Here is an 11,699-nt window from a genome sequence, read left to right as displayed (position 1 = left end):
GATAATTTGAGTTAAAAAAATCAAGCTTTTCTAATTATTAGCTTCCTTTTTTGGTTGATCGCATTTTGATGCAACTTGGTTATCAAGGCAATGGTTAGTCACATTTTGATGCAGTTTGGTTATCTGGAGCATAAATGTGTGCACGCATGGAATCAATTTCAAAATTCTGGATATCTTCTTCTTCTTCTCCTTCTTCTTATTATTTTTTTTTTTTTTTTTTTTTTTTTTCCATTTTGGCCATCTCTAGACTATTTTTTTTTTTTTTTTATGTGAATAGTAACTCAGTTATTGAAAAATGTAGATCTTTAGCATTGATTAGAGAAGTGCTTATATTTTTTAACGAAACCAGGTGGTTATTGGTCTTGTACTTTAATCTATGTCTTGTTATTGATAGCATTTTCTTTGTTAAGTTTTGCTTTGTTTTACCATTGAAAGTAACTGAATATTTCTTGTATCCTGGTCTTTAGACTTACACAGAGTATTGGAATGCTATCCAGCACATTTTTTAGGAGTACTCGGAAGGAAGATATTGTAGTTCCTATGGTAAGAATAGTTTTAGGTATTGTTGTTGCATACTTCTTAAATGCTTTTGAATTGTGTTCAAAATTCTTTTCCAGCAGGCTTATTGCTATGTTTATGTTGAATGAAAGTAAATTGACTGGATAATCATTTAGGGGTGGTTATGGGCCAGGTTTGGGCCATGTCAAGGTCAGCCAGAATCTAACCTATTTACTAATTGAGCCAAAATCAGACTTCACATACATTATTTTAATGCAAGCCGAGGATAAACATCTTATGCTAGAAGTAAGATTCATTTTTCTCTACTTGTTACTTTTTTAAAAGCATGCCACTATTTTTCTCTACAGTCCAATCTGTTGATATGATGGACTCCCTGTAGATGGGAGATGCACCAAAAATTTGCCAAATTGGAGGATCCTAACAATTATTCTTAAGAGCAGTAAGAACCCATATTCCGAGATTTGTTTTGGGAGATGAGTGTTTGATGATGCAGGCTGAAGTGTATCATTCGTACATGGAAGTGTTACGTGGATATGAGATTTTTAATGCAGATGGAGAGATGTGGAGGAAGCAAAGAAAGACTGCAAGCTTGGAGTTCGCATCAAAGAACTTGAGAGATTCCAGTACTCTCGTATTCAGAGACTATGCCCTCATGCTATCAACTATCTTGTGCCAAGCTTTTATACAAAACCAACAAGTAGGCGTGCAGGTCTTTCTCATCTACCCAAGAAACACTCTCTTCTAATGCATGCATATCTGTATTGATGCATGTGGATGTGCGTGTCTTTCTAAAGAGTAATGATCACATGAATCTCATCACATTCAACTCATAGTATGTTGTACTTTTCTTTCCCCTCAATGTGTCATGTGTGTAGGATGTCCAGGTAGTGCAAAAAGGTGGGCCCAATCAGGATGAGCACTTGGCCTGAAAATTGAACAGGTCGACTCAGTGAGGAGGGCGACAACCAATGATCTGACCCAACATACAGCTGTTGCCCAATTGATGTGTGGATACACCTGTTTTTCATGGTGGAATCCACATTTTGCAAGAAAGAATTGGATGTTCTACGCATGTGCAATTCCCACCGGCAACGGTATATCATGCTAAATTAGCTTTCTGTGCAGTTTTTGGTCTTATACAAAAAAACTTTTAGTCTTATATAAAAAGTTTCAGGATGACAAATAGCCAACATTTGGCATCGAGGACTTTTCCTCAATTATTGGCTTGCCGATGTGCAAGTTATAGATTGGAGCCTTTTGCTGTTGTGGTATAATTTTTGTGATGATAGAATTAGAGTTTCGTGCTTGGCAGAGAAAGGGTTAAGCAGAGGCTGGCACTTTATCATGGGGTGTTGCCCATATATATGTAGTTCTCCAATGATGCAGAAGAGACATTCTCTCGAGCTCTCCTGCTGGTATGGAATTATTGAATGCTTGCACTCATGGATCTTGATTGTTTTTATTTCCCCTTGTTTTCCCCTTTAATAGTTAATTCTATAAAATTTTCATGCACCAGAGCCGAGGTTTGTTGAAGGAGGGAGAGCATGTTACTCTTGTCCAAAGCTACAATGCTCAGTTACTGCTGTTGATGATTACTACTGAATATTTTGGCCAGGCATTGGTGAAAAATGCAACAGATGTTATTCTGAATATTCCACAGGGTTGGCACTAGGCAGAACATGCTAAAATGCCATTTGCTTAAACTTTGGTTTTGCAAGACTGGTTATGTGGAGTGCTACTCTCAGTATTTTGTGCTGTTTGATCTGTTTGCAATGGATTCCTATTACTTTTCTTTTTCAGATTTCTTTGAAGCTAACATGTTCTCTGGTGACTGATTCGAGGGTAATCAACAGTGAAAAAGGCTTAGTTGATGCCAATAGAGGCTAAATCCATCTTTAGCCTCAGTTATCCAAACTGAGACTACTACTCTCATGGCTAAAGGCTTTAGCCCCGGTTCTTGAGAACCAAGGTTAAAAATAGTTTTAGCTTCGGTCGGAGGCAATTGAGGCTAAATTTGGATTTAGTCTCAGTTGGAAACAATGGAGGCTAAAATTTTAATTTAGCCTCATTTTGAGAAAATTGAAGCTAAAAAGGTTCTTTTAGCTTCACTTGAAGAACCGAGGCTGTATAAGTCATTTTAGCCTTGGTTGCTAAAACTGAGGCTAAAGCCTTTAGCTATGGGGGTTTCAACCTTGGTTTGGATAACTGAGGCAAAACCGAGGCTAAAGGCTTTAGCTTCAGTTTTTAACCTTTTTAGCCATAGTTTTGAACCGAGGCTAAAGCCATCTTTTCTTGTAGTGGTTAAAGATGTCAGAAGAAGGAGAAAACATAAAGCAAACAAATAGAAAAGAAAGAGAAAATGTCCACTTAAGTTAGAGCAAACAACAAAAGCAGAGTATCGGTTGATCATTGATTGAATTTTGATAGTATTTTCGATAGCGATCACAAGAGGACGATTAGAGATAGGGAAAGGGGGTGGATTAGGTATGTAAGGTGTAAGATATCGGTTAAAAGGGAGGTTAGGATCATTCGACCTTTTTTTTCTCCCATTTATTCTGAGCTCGATTAAAATGGGCTTTTGCATGTCTTTAATAAGCCTCTTTTATTTCCCAAGAATATTTTGAAGGCGATGTTCTTGGCCAATACTTTATATTATAATATTTTTTGGAGGCAAAAATAACATTGGCTACATAAGAAATACCTGGAGTTTTCCTTATGGCTCAGTCAGCGCAAGCTATTGTGGAGTAACTCTTTGGGACATTTGGAGTAGTAGGAGGTTTAGGGTTGAGACCTAGAAGAGGTCCTAAATCTGAAATCCTCCAGAGAATGAGCGGAGCTGTAGATATTGGGGTTGTTTGGGCTGGTAGTTCCATTGACAGGGCTTGCAGCTGTAATCTTTTGATGCTTTGACTTGGGAGATGTTAGGTCAACCACCTTTATTGTTGAAGAAAAGGTTGGGGGGGGGTTGGATGGTCGATGTCATTCTCCGCGACCGTGTCATTCTCTAGCCTAAGGACAATTAATTTTGATACTGACTACAAGAAAATAGGCCTTTAGCCACAATTTTTTAGCCTCAGTTGAAAAAATGGAGGCTAAATGTGTTTTTTAGCTTCGGTTGCTAAGGAATTGAGGCTAAAAGTTCATTTTTTGCCTTAGTTGCTAAGGAACTGAGTCGAAAAGTCTATTTTTTTAGCCTCAGTTGCATAGGAACTGAGGCGAAAAGTCTACTTTTTAGCCTTAGTTGCATAGGAACCGAGGCCAAAAGTCTACTTTTTAGCCTCAGTTGCATAGGAACCGAGGCGAAAAGTCTACTTTTCAGCCTCAGTTGCATAGGAACCGAGGTGAAAAGTTTACTTTTTAGCCACAGTTGCATAGGAACCGAGGCTAAAAGTACACTATTTTGCCTCAGTTGCATAGGAACCGAGGCGAAAAGTTTACTTTTTAGCCTCAGTTGCATAGGAACAGGGGCTAAAAGTCTACTTTTTAGCCTCAGTTGCATAGGAACCGAGGTGAAAAGTCTACTTTTTAGCCTCAGTTGCATAGGAACCGAGGCCAAAAGTCTACTTTTTAGCCTTAGTTGCATAGGAACTGAGGCTAAAAGTCTATTTTGCAAATGTTGATCTGATGCGACCTGATTTTTGGGCTAAACCGATTTTGGGCCCCACCATGGTTTTCTGTTTGCAGGTTGAAGATGTGTTTGGCATCGTGGCCACTAAATCAACGGTCCCTATCACTTTATTAAACAAATTTGTCGCTTTGAAGTATGACTCTGCCAGGTCTCCTGTTAGGGGTGGAAATGGGCTGGGCCCACCTAATGAGTCACTGGACAAGATGGTCATATGTCCAAAATTGGAACTTATGGTTCAAGTTTGGATTTTCGACTTGTACAAGTGGGGCCCATTGCTTAGTGATCAACTATGTTGAATGATCTAGCCCAACAAGTAAAAGAGTTGAATGATCAAAGGTTTAAAATTGTTCTCCATCCACCACGAGTCTCATCATATGAACGGTTCAGATTGTTGAAACTCGAACTCTTAGCTAAAAAGTATCTCAACTACACATGTATGTAGAATAGAAACCATAACAAGTGTCTTTAAACCGTCCATTCTTTTTCTAAAAGAGTGGCCCGCTTGATGAATGGAATGGGTAAACAGACAGGGCCAGGCCATTTGCCATTGGCCTGTTGTGACCACAAGGCCAATATTTCAAGTACGAGCCCAGTACTTGGGCCTATTTCAGGTTCCCAATCTTGGCCCATTGCCAACCCTAGCATCAACGGCTGGATCAGCCCAACAAATTTGATAAATTCTATTATCCTTCTTCCTGGGCCGTTAACAGTGGGCCATGGTGCTTGGGCCGAAGCCATTTCATTGGTCATCTTTCTGCTCAGAAACTGGGCTTTAAGTTGGTTCAGGCTTGAGTTTTGAACGGCTGGCATGGACAGATGACACACATGTATAATATCCTGACCGTTCATCTCGAGCGTCCCACTGACAATAGGCCATAGGTAAAAAAAAGCACAAATATAGGAGCATTTTAGCCCTACCAACAGATGCCTTTCCTAGTTATGGTCATACTATCTTTATAACTGTCTTATTTTTAGTCCCAAGCCTTAAGACGAGCTCGCCAAATGGATGAACGGTTTGGATATAACACATACATCATGATGGGATCCACAGAACTTGCTGACGTCAATACAACAGCTATATAGTTGGTGTGTGGTACACCAGCCAATCTGCTTCCCATTTACACCAGCGAATTAGCTAATACAGATTTACTCTCTCAATCTCTCTCGCCCTAATCCTCTCTCTTCTCTCTCTTCCTCTCGATCCGTCTCTCTCTCTCTCTCTCTCTCTCTCTCTCTCTCTCTCTCTCTCTTTTTGTGTGTGTGTGTGTGAGAGATCCAAAGAAGGGATGGAGCCGATTTCCATGCAGGCCAGGTAGGTCACAATCTGCTTCCCACGCTAGATAAACAAGATGCGTTTTCTTGCTGCGATTTCCAACTGAGAGCTTTGAATCTCAGCCTTTTGTTATCTTTTCTTAATGAGATTTGAGCTGCCCTATCTCTAGATTGCGGTTTCTTTGCTATTTTTGGGAGATTTTGCTGAATCTCATAGATCGGAACGATTTAGGGTTAGGTTTTGGTGCTATTTTTGGGAGATTTTGCCGAATCTCTGCTACTAATGAACAACTGTCAAAAAATCTGTGTAGGAAGAAGGGGATCTTATTTGTTGCAATTAGTGTTCGAATTATCTCCGAAATTATCGAAATATCTCCGATATTATCTTTATCTCCAGCTCAACGATACCGATAACAAAGGTAGCGATACCGATAACACTGGTAGTATTAGAAATTTCAGGTATTAGCAATGTATAGCTAAGAATCGCTAACTTATCAATATCGCTAATGTAATCGCCAATATTTTCAACTATGTAAATTCTAGGTGTTGCTTGTATTGTCAATGCATCAATATTGCCAATGTATACCAATATTTTCAACTATGTAAATTCTAGGTAATGCTTGTATCATAAGTATATCAACGATATTTCAATAATATCGCCAACGTATTGATATCATCAAAATTTTGTTTATTAGAAAAAAATTTAATTAAATTTTTTTTTTTTTCATAGGCACATGGTTGTATGTAGTGTTCAATTTGTCATTGATAATATTGATAATATCTCGATATTATCAATATTGCAACATGTGCGATATTAAGACCACAATCTTTCGTTTCCTTACCAATTGTTGATGATTTCTTGGTGAAATATCATGTGTTGTTGATATTTTGCAATATTGATGGATGTTTGGATGAAAGGTTAGATGGTTAAATAGGCCGGATGGAATGTTGGACTGATTTCTTACAACAGCACATGCTTTTAAAGCCCCATTAAATGGAAACTTGTTATATATGCATTCTTTTTTACAATTCTTTCATTTTTAAATATGCAAATATGTGCATTTTAACATTTCCTGAAGTTTCATTGAAAACTCCACTGTTTTTCCCATGTTTCCCTGCATTTCCAGTTATCAGCGATATTATTGACGATATCGATATTGTTTCCGTATCCCTGGCCAACGAAACTTGTTGCGATACCGATACTTCGAACACCGGTTGCAATCAACCACAACAGGCCTTTTTCAGATCAAGGTCCTTTTGACATTGTTTTACATAAGGTCAGTAGAAACCCCAGCTTTTTCCCTGTTTTCTTTGGCCTTTGGTGGGACACAATCGCCTCTGTTTCCCTGTTTCCCTGTTAAACAATCTCGGTTTCCCTGTTACATAAGGTCCTTCCGTCTATCCGATTTCATTTATAGAAAATCTAAAATCCCTGTTTTATTTTTCTTCTTTTGGTGTTACAGGTACAGATTGTTCATCAGTTCAGATATTCAGAAAGGATTTTTATCAAGAGATTCGACTGAGGAATTGTAAGGTAATGTACAATAGAATCAATCCCGCATTTTTCCTCTTTCAGTTGAAAACTGTTTGAATTTAGATCAATCTCCGACAAGTTAATAGTGAGCAAGATAGGGAAAAAAAGAAGAAGCACAGGCTGGTCGCCTGGTCCAATGACCAAGTGGGCTACACATGATAAAAATGGTCTTAATAGTCCAATCCTTCCAATACAGGGGCTGGATCCACCTGTTGACGGTAATGAAGGGAGTTGTCAGTAGAATGAGAGAAGCAGTTTTGTTGCATGCATAACAGGGGATTTATTATTTATTATTATTTTTTTTTAATGCATTAGCTGTATGAATAGGGGATTTGATTTGGTTTCCATAAGCATTTTTCATATCATTTTTACTACAAGCTTTTAGTTTTGAGTGGTGAAATAATACTGGAGTTGTATTGAGTTAATGCAAATATCCCTTGTGGTGATATTTGCCAGCTACTTCTCGCTGTGAATGCTAAGGTTTCATCATTATTTTTTGTCGCTTCCTCTTGGCTAAACTGAATTCGTTAGAACTGAAACTACAAAATCTGTGGGTACTGTTGCTAAGATGCAGTTAAAGATCTGTGGAGGATGCTGATGTTGTCTATGCAGATATGCAACATGCAGAGAAAGAAACATGATTGGAAAATGCTTGTTGTTTTTTAAAGGTGAAGAAAGAGCAATGAAACTGATTTAATACTGTTTTATTTATTTATTTGTTATTTTATTAAAAGCATTAAAAAGGTTAACTAATTTTTATTGAAAATGGAAAAATGTAACAAATCATTGAAAACATCATGTGAGCTATGACTTGAGCTTTTCATGAGCTACGTACCATGCTATGCTACATAGTGTAAGCATAGCTATTTAAAACAATGGGTGTATCACACCTTAAGCTTTTCACTTCCAAAAAGATTGTTTCATCTGTTTCTATGTTTGTTCATGCAATCCTTCTGTAGTGGTTTTGTACTTTGTGTAAGGATCATAGTTTAAGAACCTGAAAAGTCAACTTGGTTCCATGTTCATCTGGGTTGTGTCGACTCAAAGCTACAACCTAACTTGTCTCTATATGCAATAATTTATAAATTAAAAATATTAGCAATTGTAGAGAAAAATTAAAATAGTCGTCTGCTGTAAGTATTGTAAAATAAGAAAACACATGGCCAAGCACAACATAGTTTGCTGGCTGAGAGTGTCTGTTCGTCTTGCAGAAATTGCGAGTTTGCTGAAAACAGATCCAAACAATTTCCTTTTTTTGGTAATAGATACACACCATTCGGGAAAACATGTTTCTTGATGGCAGTTGTAACCTGCATATGTGAAATAGTTCATCTTGACCATGGTAGCTGGAAACACCCTAGGGCCATCTGAAATGCATTTCAGAAAAGGCAGATTTGCATTTCAAATGTTGTGTCAGAATTGAAATGCATTCCCTTGGGGAACGTTTGTGAAAGGCAAATTTGCAAAAGTAATAATTTTGCACTTCAAAATTTCTTTGAAACACTTGTGATGCATTTGTAAAACATAAGAGAAACTCATTTCAGCTTCGCTTGGAACGGACGAATGAGCGTCACGTGGGAGTAAGGTTGAAGAAGGCTGCTGAAGCCAAGAAGGAAGAGAAGAAATAGAAGAGAGATAGGTACGTCACTTTTATAAGTATCCAGAGAGAAATGATGCTATTCTTCTGCTTTCCAGTTTCCAGGGAATGTTGGTTTTCAAATGTCTGCAAGTACTTATTTTAGCTTGTTTGAGAAAGTTTTGCCATTTTAGCTTTTGTTGGGCGCCTAGCACATACATTGGAGGAAATATGTAGGCCTGTCTGAGCTTAGGACTCCTGATATATCAACTTAGATATTGCTTGTTTTTGAGATGGCCCCTACTGCATTTCTTCAAAAAAAAAAAATAAAAAAAATAAAAAAATGGTTTTGAAGGCCTGGAAGTGTTATCTAGATGATACTAACTGTTGCTTTGTTTGCATTGTCTACTTTGTGTAGTGTGACTTGCATCCTAATATGGGCCATGTATAATCAGAATCCTTCCTGTCCTCAGTGCAAGCATCCGTTTCAGTTCCTCAGTGTTCATCGATCACCAGATGGAAGGTATATGATGGCCTCGTTTGTTAAGTAAAAATGGAAAGTAAAAATTGAATGCCACCTCATGGATGGGCCCAAGCTAAAAAAAATTGCAGTAATCAGGAATATTTTAACCATTCCATCTGTATAAACTTCTAGAGTTTTAGTCTGTGCCTTATCCAAGATGTGGCCTAGTGATTGGGCAGTCTTGGTCAATCGCCATGTGCACCAATCCACGGTTCGTAGGATTGGTGCTGATTTACTGAATGGTACCTGATATTTACCAACTCCTAAACTGAATTGAGATATTCTGGTCCTGGCTGGGTTCAAGCAGCTCTCATTGAATCAGGATATCATGGGGAAAGTGAGGGATAGGTTGAGGAGTTGCTACCATAAGGATTTCGTCATCGACGAAGATAGCCAGTGGATGCTTCAGGGGTGGAAGGGGCGGATCATTTATGCACTTTCCACTTGGAAACTAGACCATGATAGCTTTTGAGTATCAGAAAGCTTGCTTCTAGTTGTGTACTTGAAACAGGAACGCTCTTCCTGCTTCTCTGGTCCTATGGCCGCTCGGAACAAAATCAAAGGTACTTTTGATCTGATGTGCAATTTCTTTCTTTATTAGGGTACCTGTTCTTATATGTATTCTCAGTCCAGTATCTGTTAGTAGTCATCATATGAATGCATGTAATGGGACCGTTGAGTTGCAAGAGCAATTGGTCTTAAGCACAAACACTGCCTCAATTTCCAACGATGCAGAAGTCGAATTCTCATGAGAGTCCCAAAGCCATGAGGTCAGTGTTATGAATGACTATACTGATGAAAGCATCATTTGTGAATGCTATTGGAAGATTGGAGCCTGTAACATAATGCTATTGGAGAATTGGTTGGCTGAGGACAAGCTTGAGTGTAGTGAGGAACTAGGGGATCTTGTGAATTGGCTACTTACTCTTACTCCGGTGGTAGACTCTCGGGAGTTTCAACACCTGGTCGAGGGTTCGAGTACCCATAGGTGGTGAAATCCCACTACGGCGTGAGTGTGTGTTAAAAAAAGAAGGGGGGGGGGGGAGGTTGGTTTGGAACTTTTCCTTTCCTAGTCACTCAATGGTTTCATTATATGGTAATGGTAATAATTTACCCTCGATAATTCATGGAAAATATATTGATTATAATTGGTGTTTAAGTTGCACTAAAATGAATTTTATACTCATGCAGGGGTTTGTTTTATTTGGTCTTTGTTACTCTCACGGTTTCTTTTATCCATCTTGCAGCTTAGACTGTTTATCATTTATTGTGTTTTCAAATCTTGGTTCTTTTTTCTATTGTAGACTCTGGACAATGACCTTGCATTGAAAATATATATCAAGGCAATGGCTACCCCAAAAGTTGTCGCTGCTTTTTCTGAACGAGAAGGGAGTTTGACAAAATTCTCATTTACTCAAAGCAGGTGAGGAGTATGCTTCCTTCTCCAACATCTCATCCACAGAGAGTTGTTATTCTATTGAATCTTAATTTAATATACACAAATCAGTGTGATAAAAATGCATATTCATTATACACCTTCATGTCTTTATGTATTCACATGATAGCAATGCTTTCTACCTTAATACAGGTTGGATACATGCCTGATTATCTTTTCCTTCTGCAAACAATTCTGAGATCAGATCCCCAGGTATTCTAATATCATTTGCAAGAAATTTGAGAGATTTACATCTTTTGCATAACCAATTACTGTATTGTAAAAAATAAATGTAAATATGATATGTGGAAGCATGCAACATTTAGGGTACATTTGTTTGCAAACCATTAACATAAGTAAATGCTTTCCATGGTAAAGTATTTTATTAGGATACTAGTTACATATGTAAATATTTTACCACATGTATTTGGTCTTTTTAACCTATTTAAATCACTATCTCATGTTTGTTTGTGCTTCTGCATATAAGTGGGAATATCTTGTTGGGTCCAAAGTTGCCTGTTTCACGTCCCAAGCAGCCCATACATAAAAATTTTTTTCATCTTAATTGATCATATACAATATTAATTAATTTGGAAACTAGCCCTTTTTTTTTTTTAAATTTTTATTTATAATCTTTGGTATTTTTTTAACCTGTTGAACCTCTTAATAATTCACTTCTCTGCTATGTTGCCAGGAATGTTGGAAATAACCATTTTACTGGCTGGATTCCCCCCAGTTGAGAAAATTAAACAATAATCTCCGGTGAGTATTTTAAGACTGATCATGCTCTTCTTTCTAAGCTAATGATATTCATCATAATTTAGTTTTCTGTTTTTCTTTTTACAGGATTGATGGTAACTCATGGAAATGATGCTCCTTTGGCTGTGATGCTCCGATCCGAGAGAAAATAGTCACGTGGAAGGGGACCTTACTGAAACAGTTCATGTGGAAGGCTATGTGACAGCCTGTTTGTTTTGAAAACTTTAAATAGACCATTAATTGTTTTGTTGATTGTTGTCTTGATAGATGTTAAATGGGTGAAACATGCGGCTCAATCATTGGTTGATTATAATATTGTTAACTTTTGTTGATCGAAACTAGATTTAGCCTCGATTATTGATAAATGATGTTAAAAATTGAATTTAGCCTCAGTTGATGCTAACAAAGGCTAAATCTATTTTAGGCTCAGTTTTGCATTTGTTACCTAAACTG

General features: G+C 37.7%; 2 long non-coding RNA genes across 2 annotated transcripts; both read left to right on the top strand.

Annotated features, from left to right (window-relative positions):
- Positions 1–810: 810 nt before the first annotated feature.
- LOC131226784 (uncharacterized) lies at positions 811–2,025 on the top strand. The gene is made up of 3 exons (XR_009162018.1): positions 811–1,228; positions 1,395–1,613; positions 1,832–2,025. It is a non-coding gene; the product is annotated as an uncharacterized LOC131226784 (long non-coding RNA).
- A 4,608-nt stretch (positions 2,026–6,633) lies between these two features.
- Positions 6,634–11,495, top strand: LOC131226785 (uncharacterized). Its single transcript, XR_009162019.1, has 10 exons — positions 6,634–6,696; positions 6,883–6,953; positions 7,485–7,621; positions 8,948–9,052; positions 9,360–9,631; positions 9,733–9,822; positions 10,357–10,475; positions 10,641–10,700; positions 11,182–11,249; positions 11,334–11,495. It is a non-coding gene; the product is annotated as an uncharacterized LOC131226785 (long non-coding RNA).
- Positions 11,496–11,699: the final 204 nt, after the last annotated feature.

This window comes from Magnolia sinica, chromosome 15 (genome assembly GCF_029962835.1).
Source record: "Magnolia sinica isolate HGM2019 chromosome 15, MsV1, whole genome shotgun sequence".
Lineage (NCBI taxonomy): Eukaryota > Viridiplantae > Streptophyta > Magnoliopsida > Magnoliales > Magnoliaceae > Magnolia > Magnolia sinica.
This window is presented reverse-complemented; position numbering and strand designations above follow the sequence as displayed.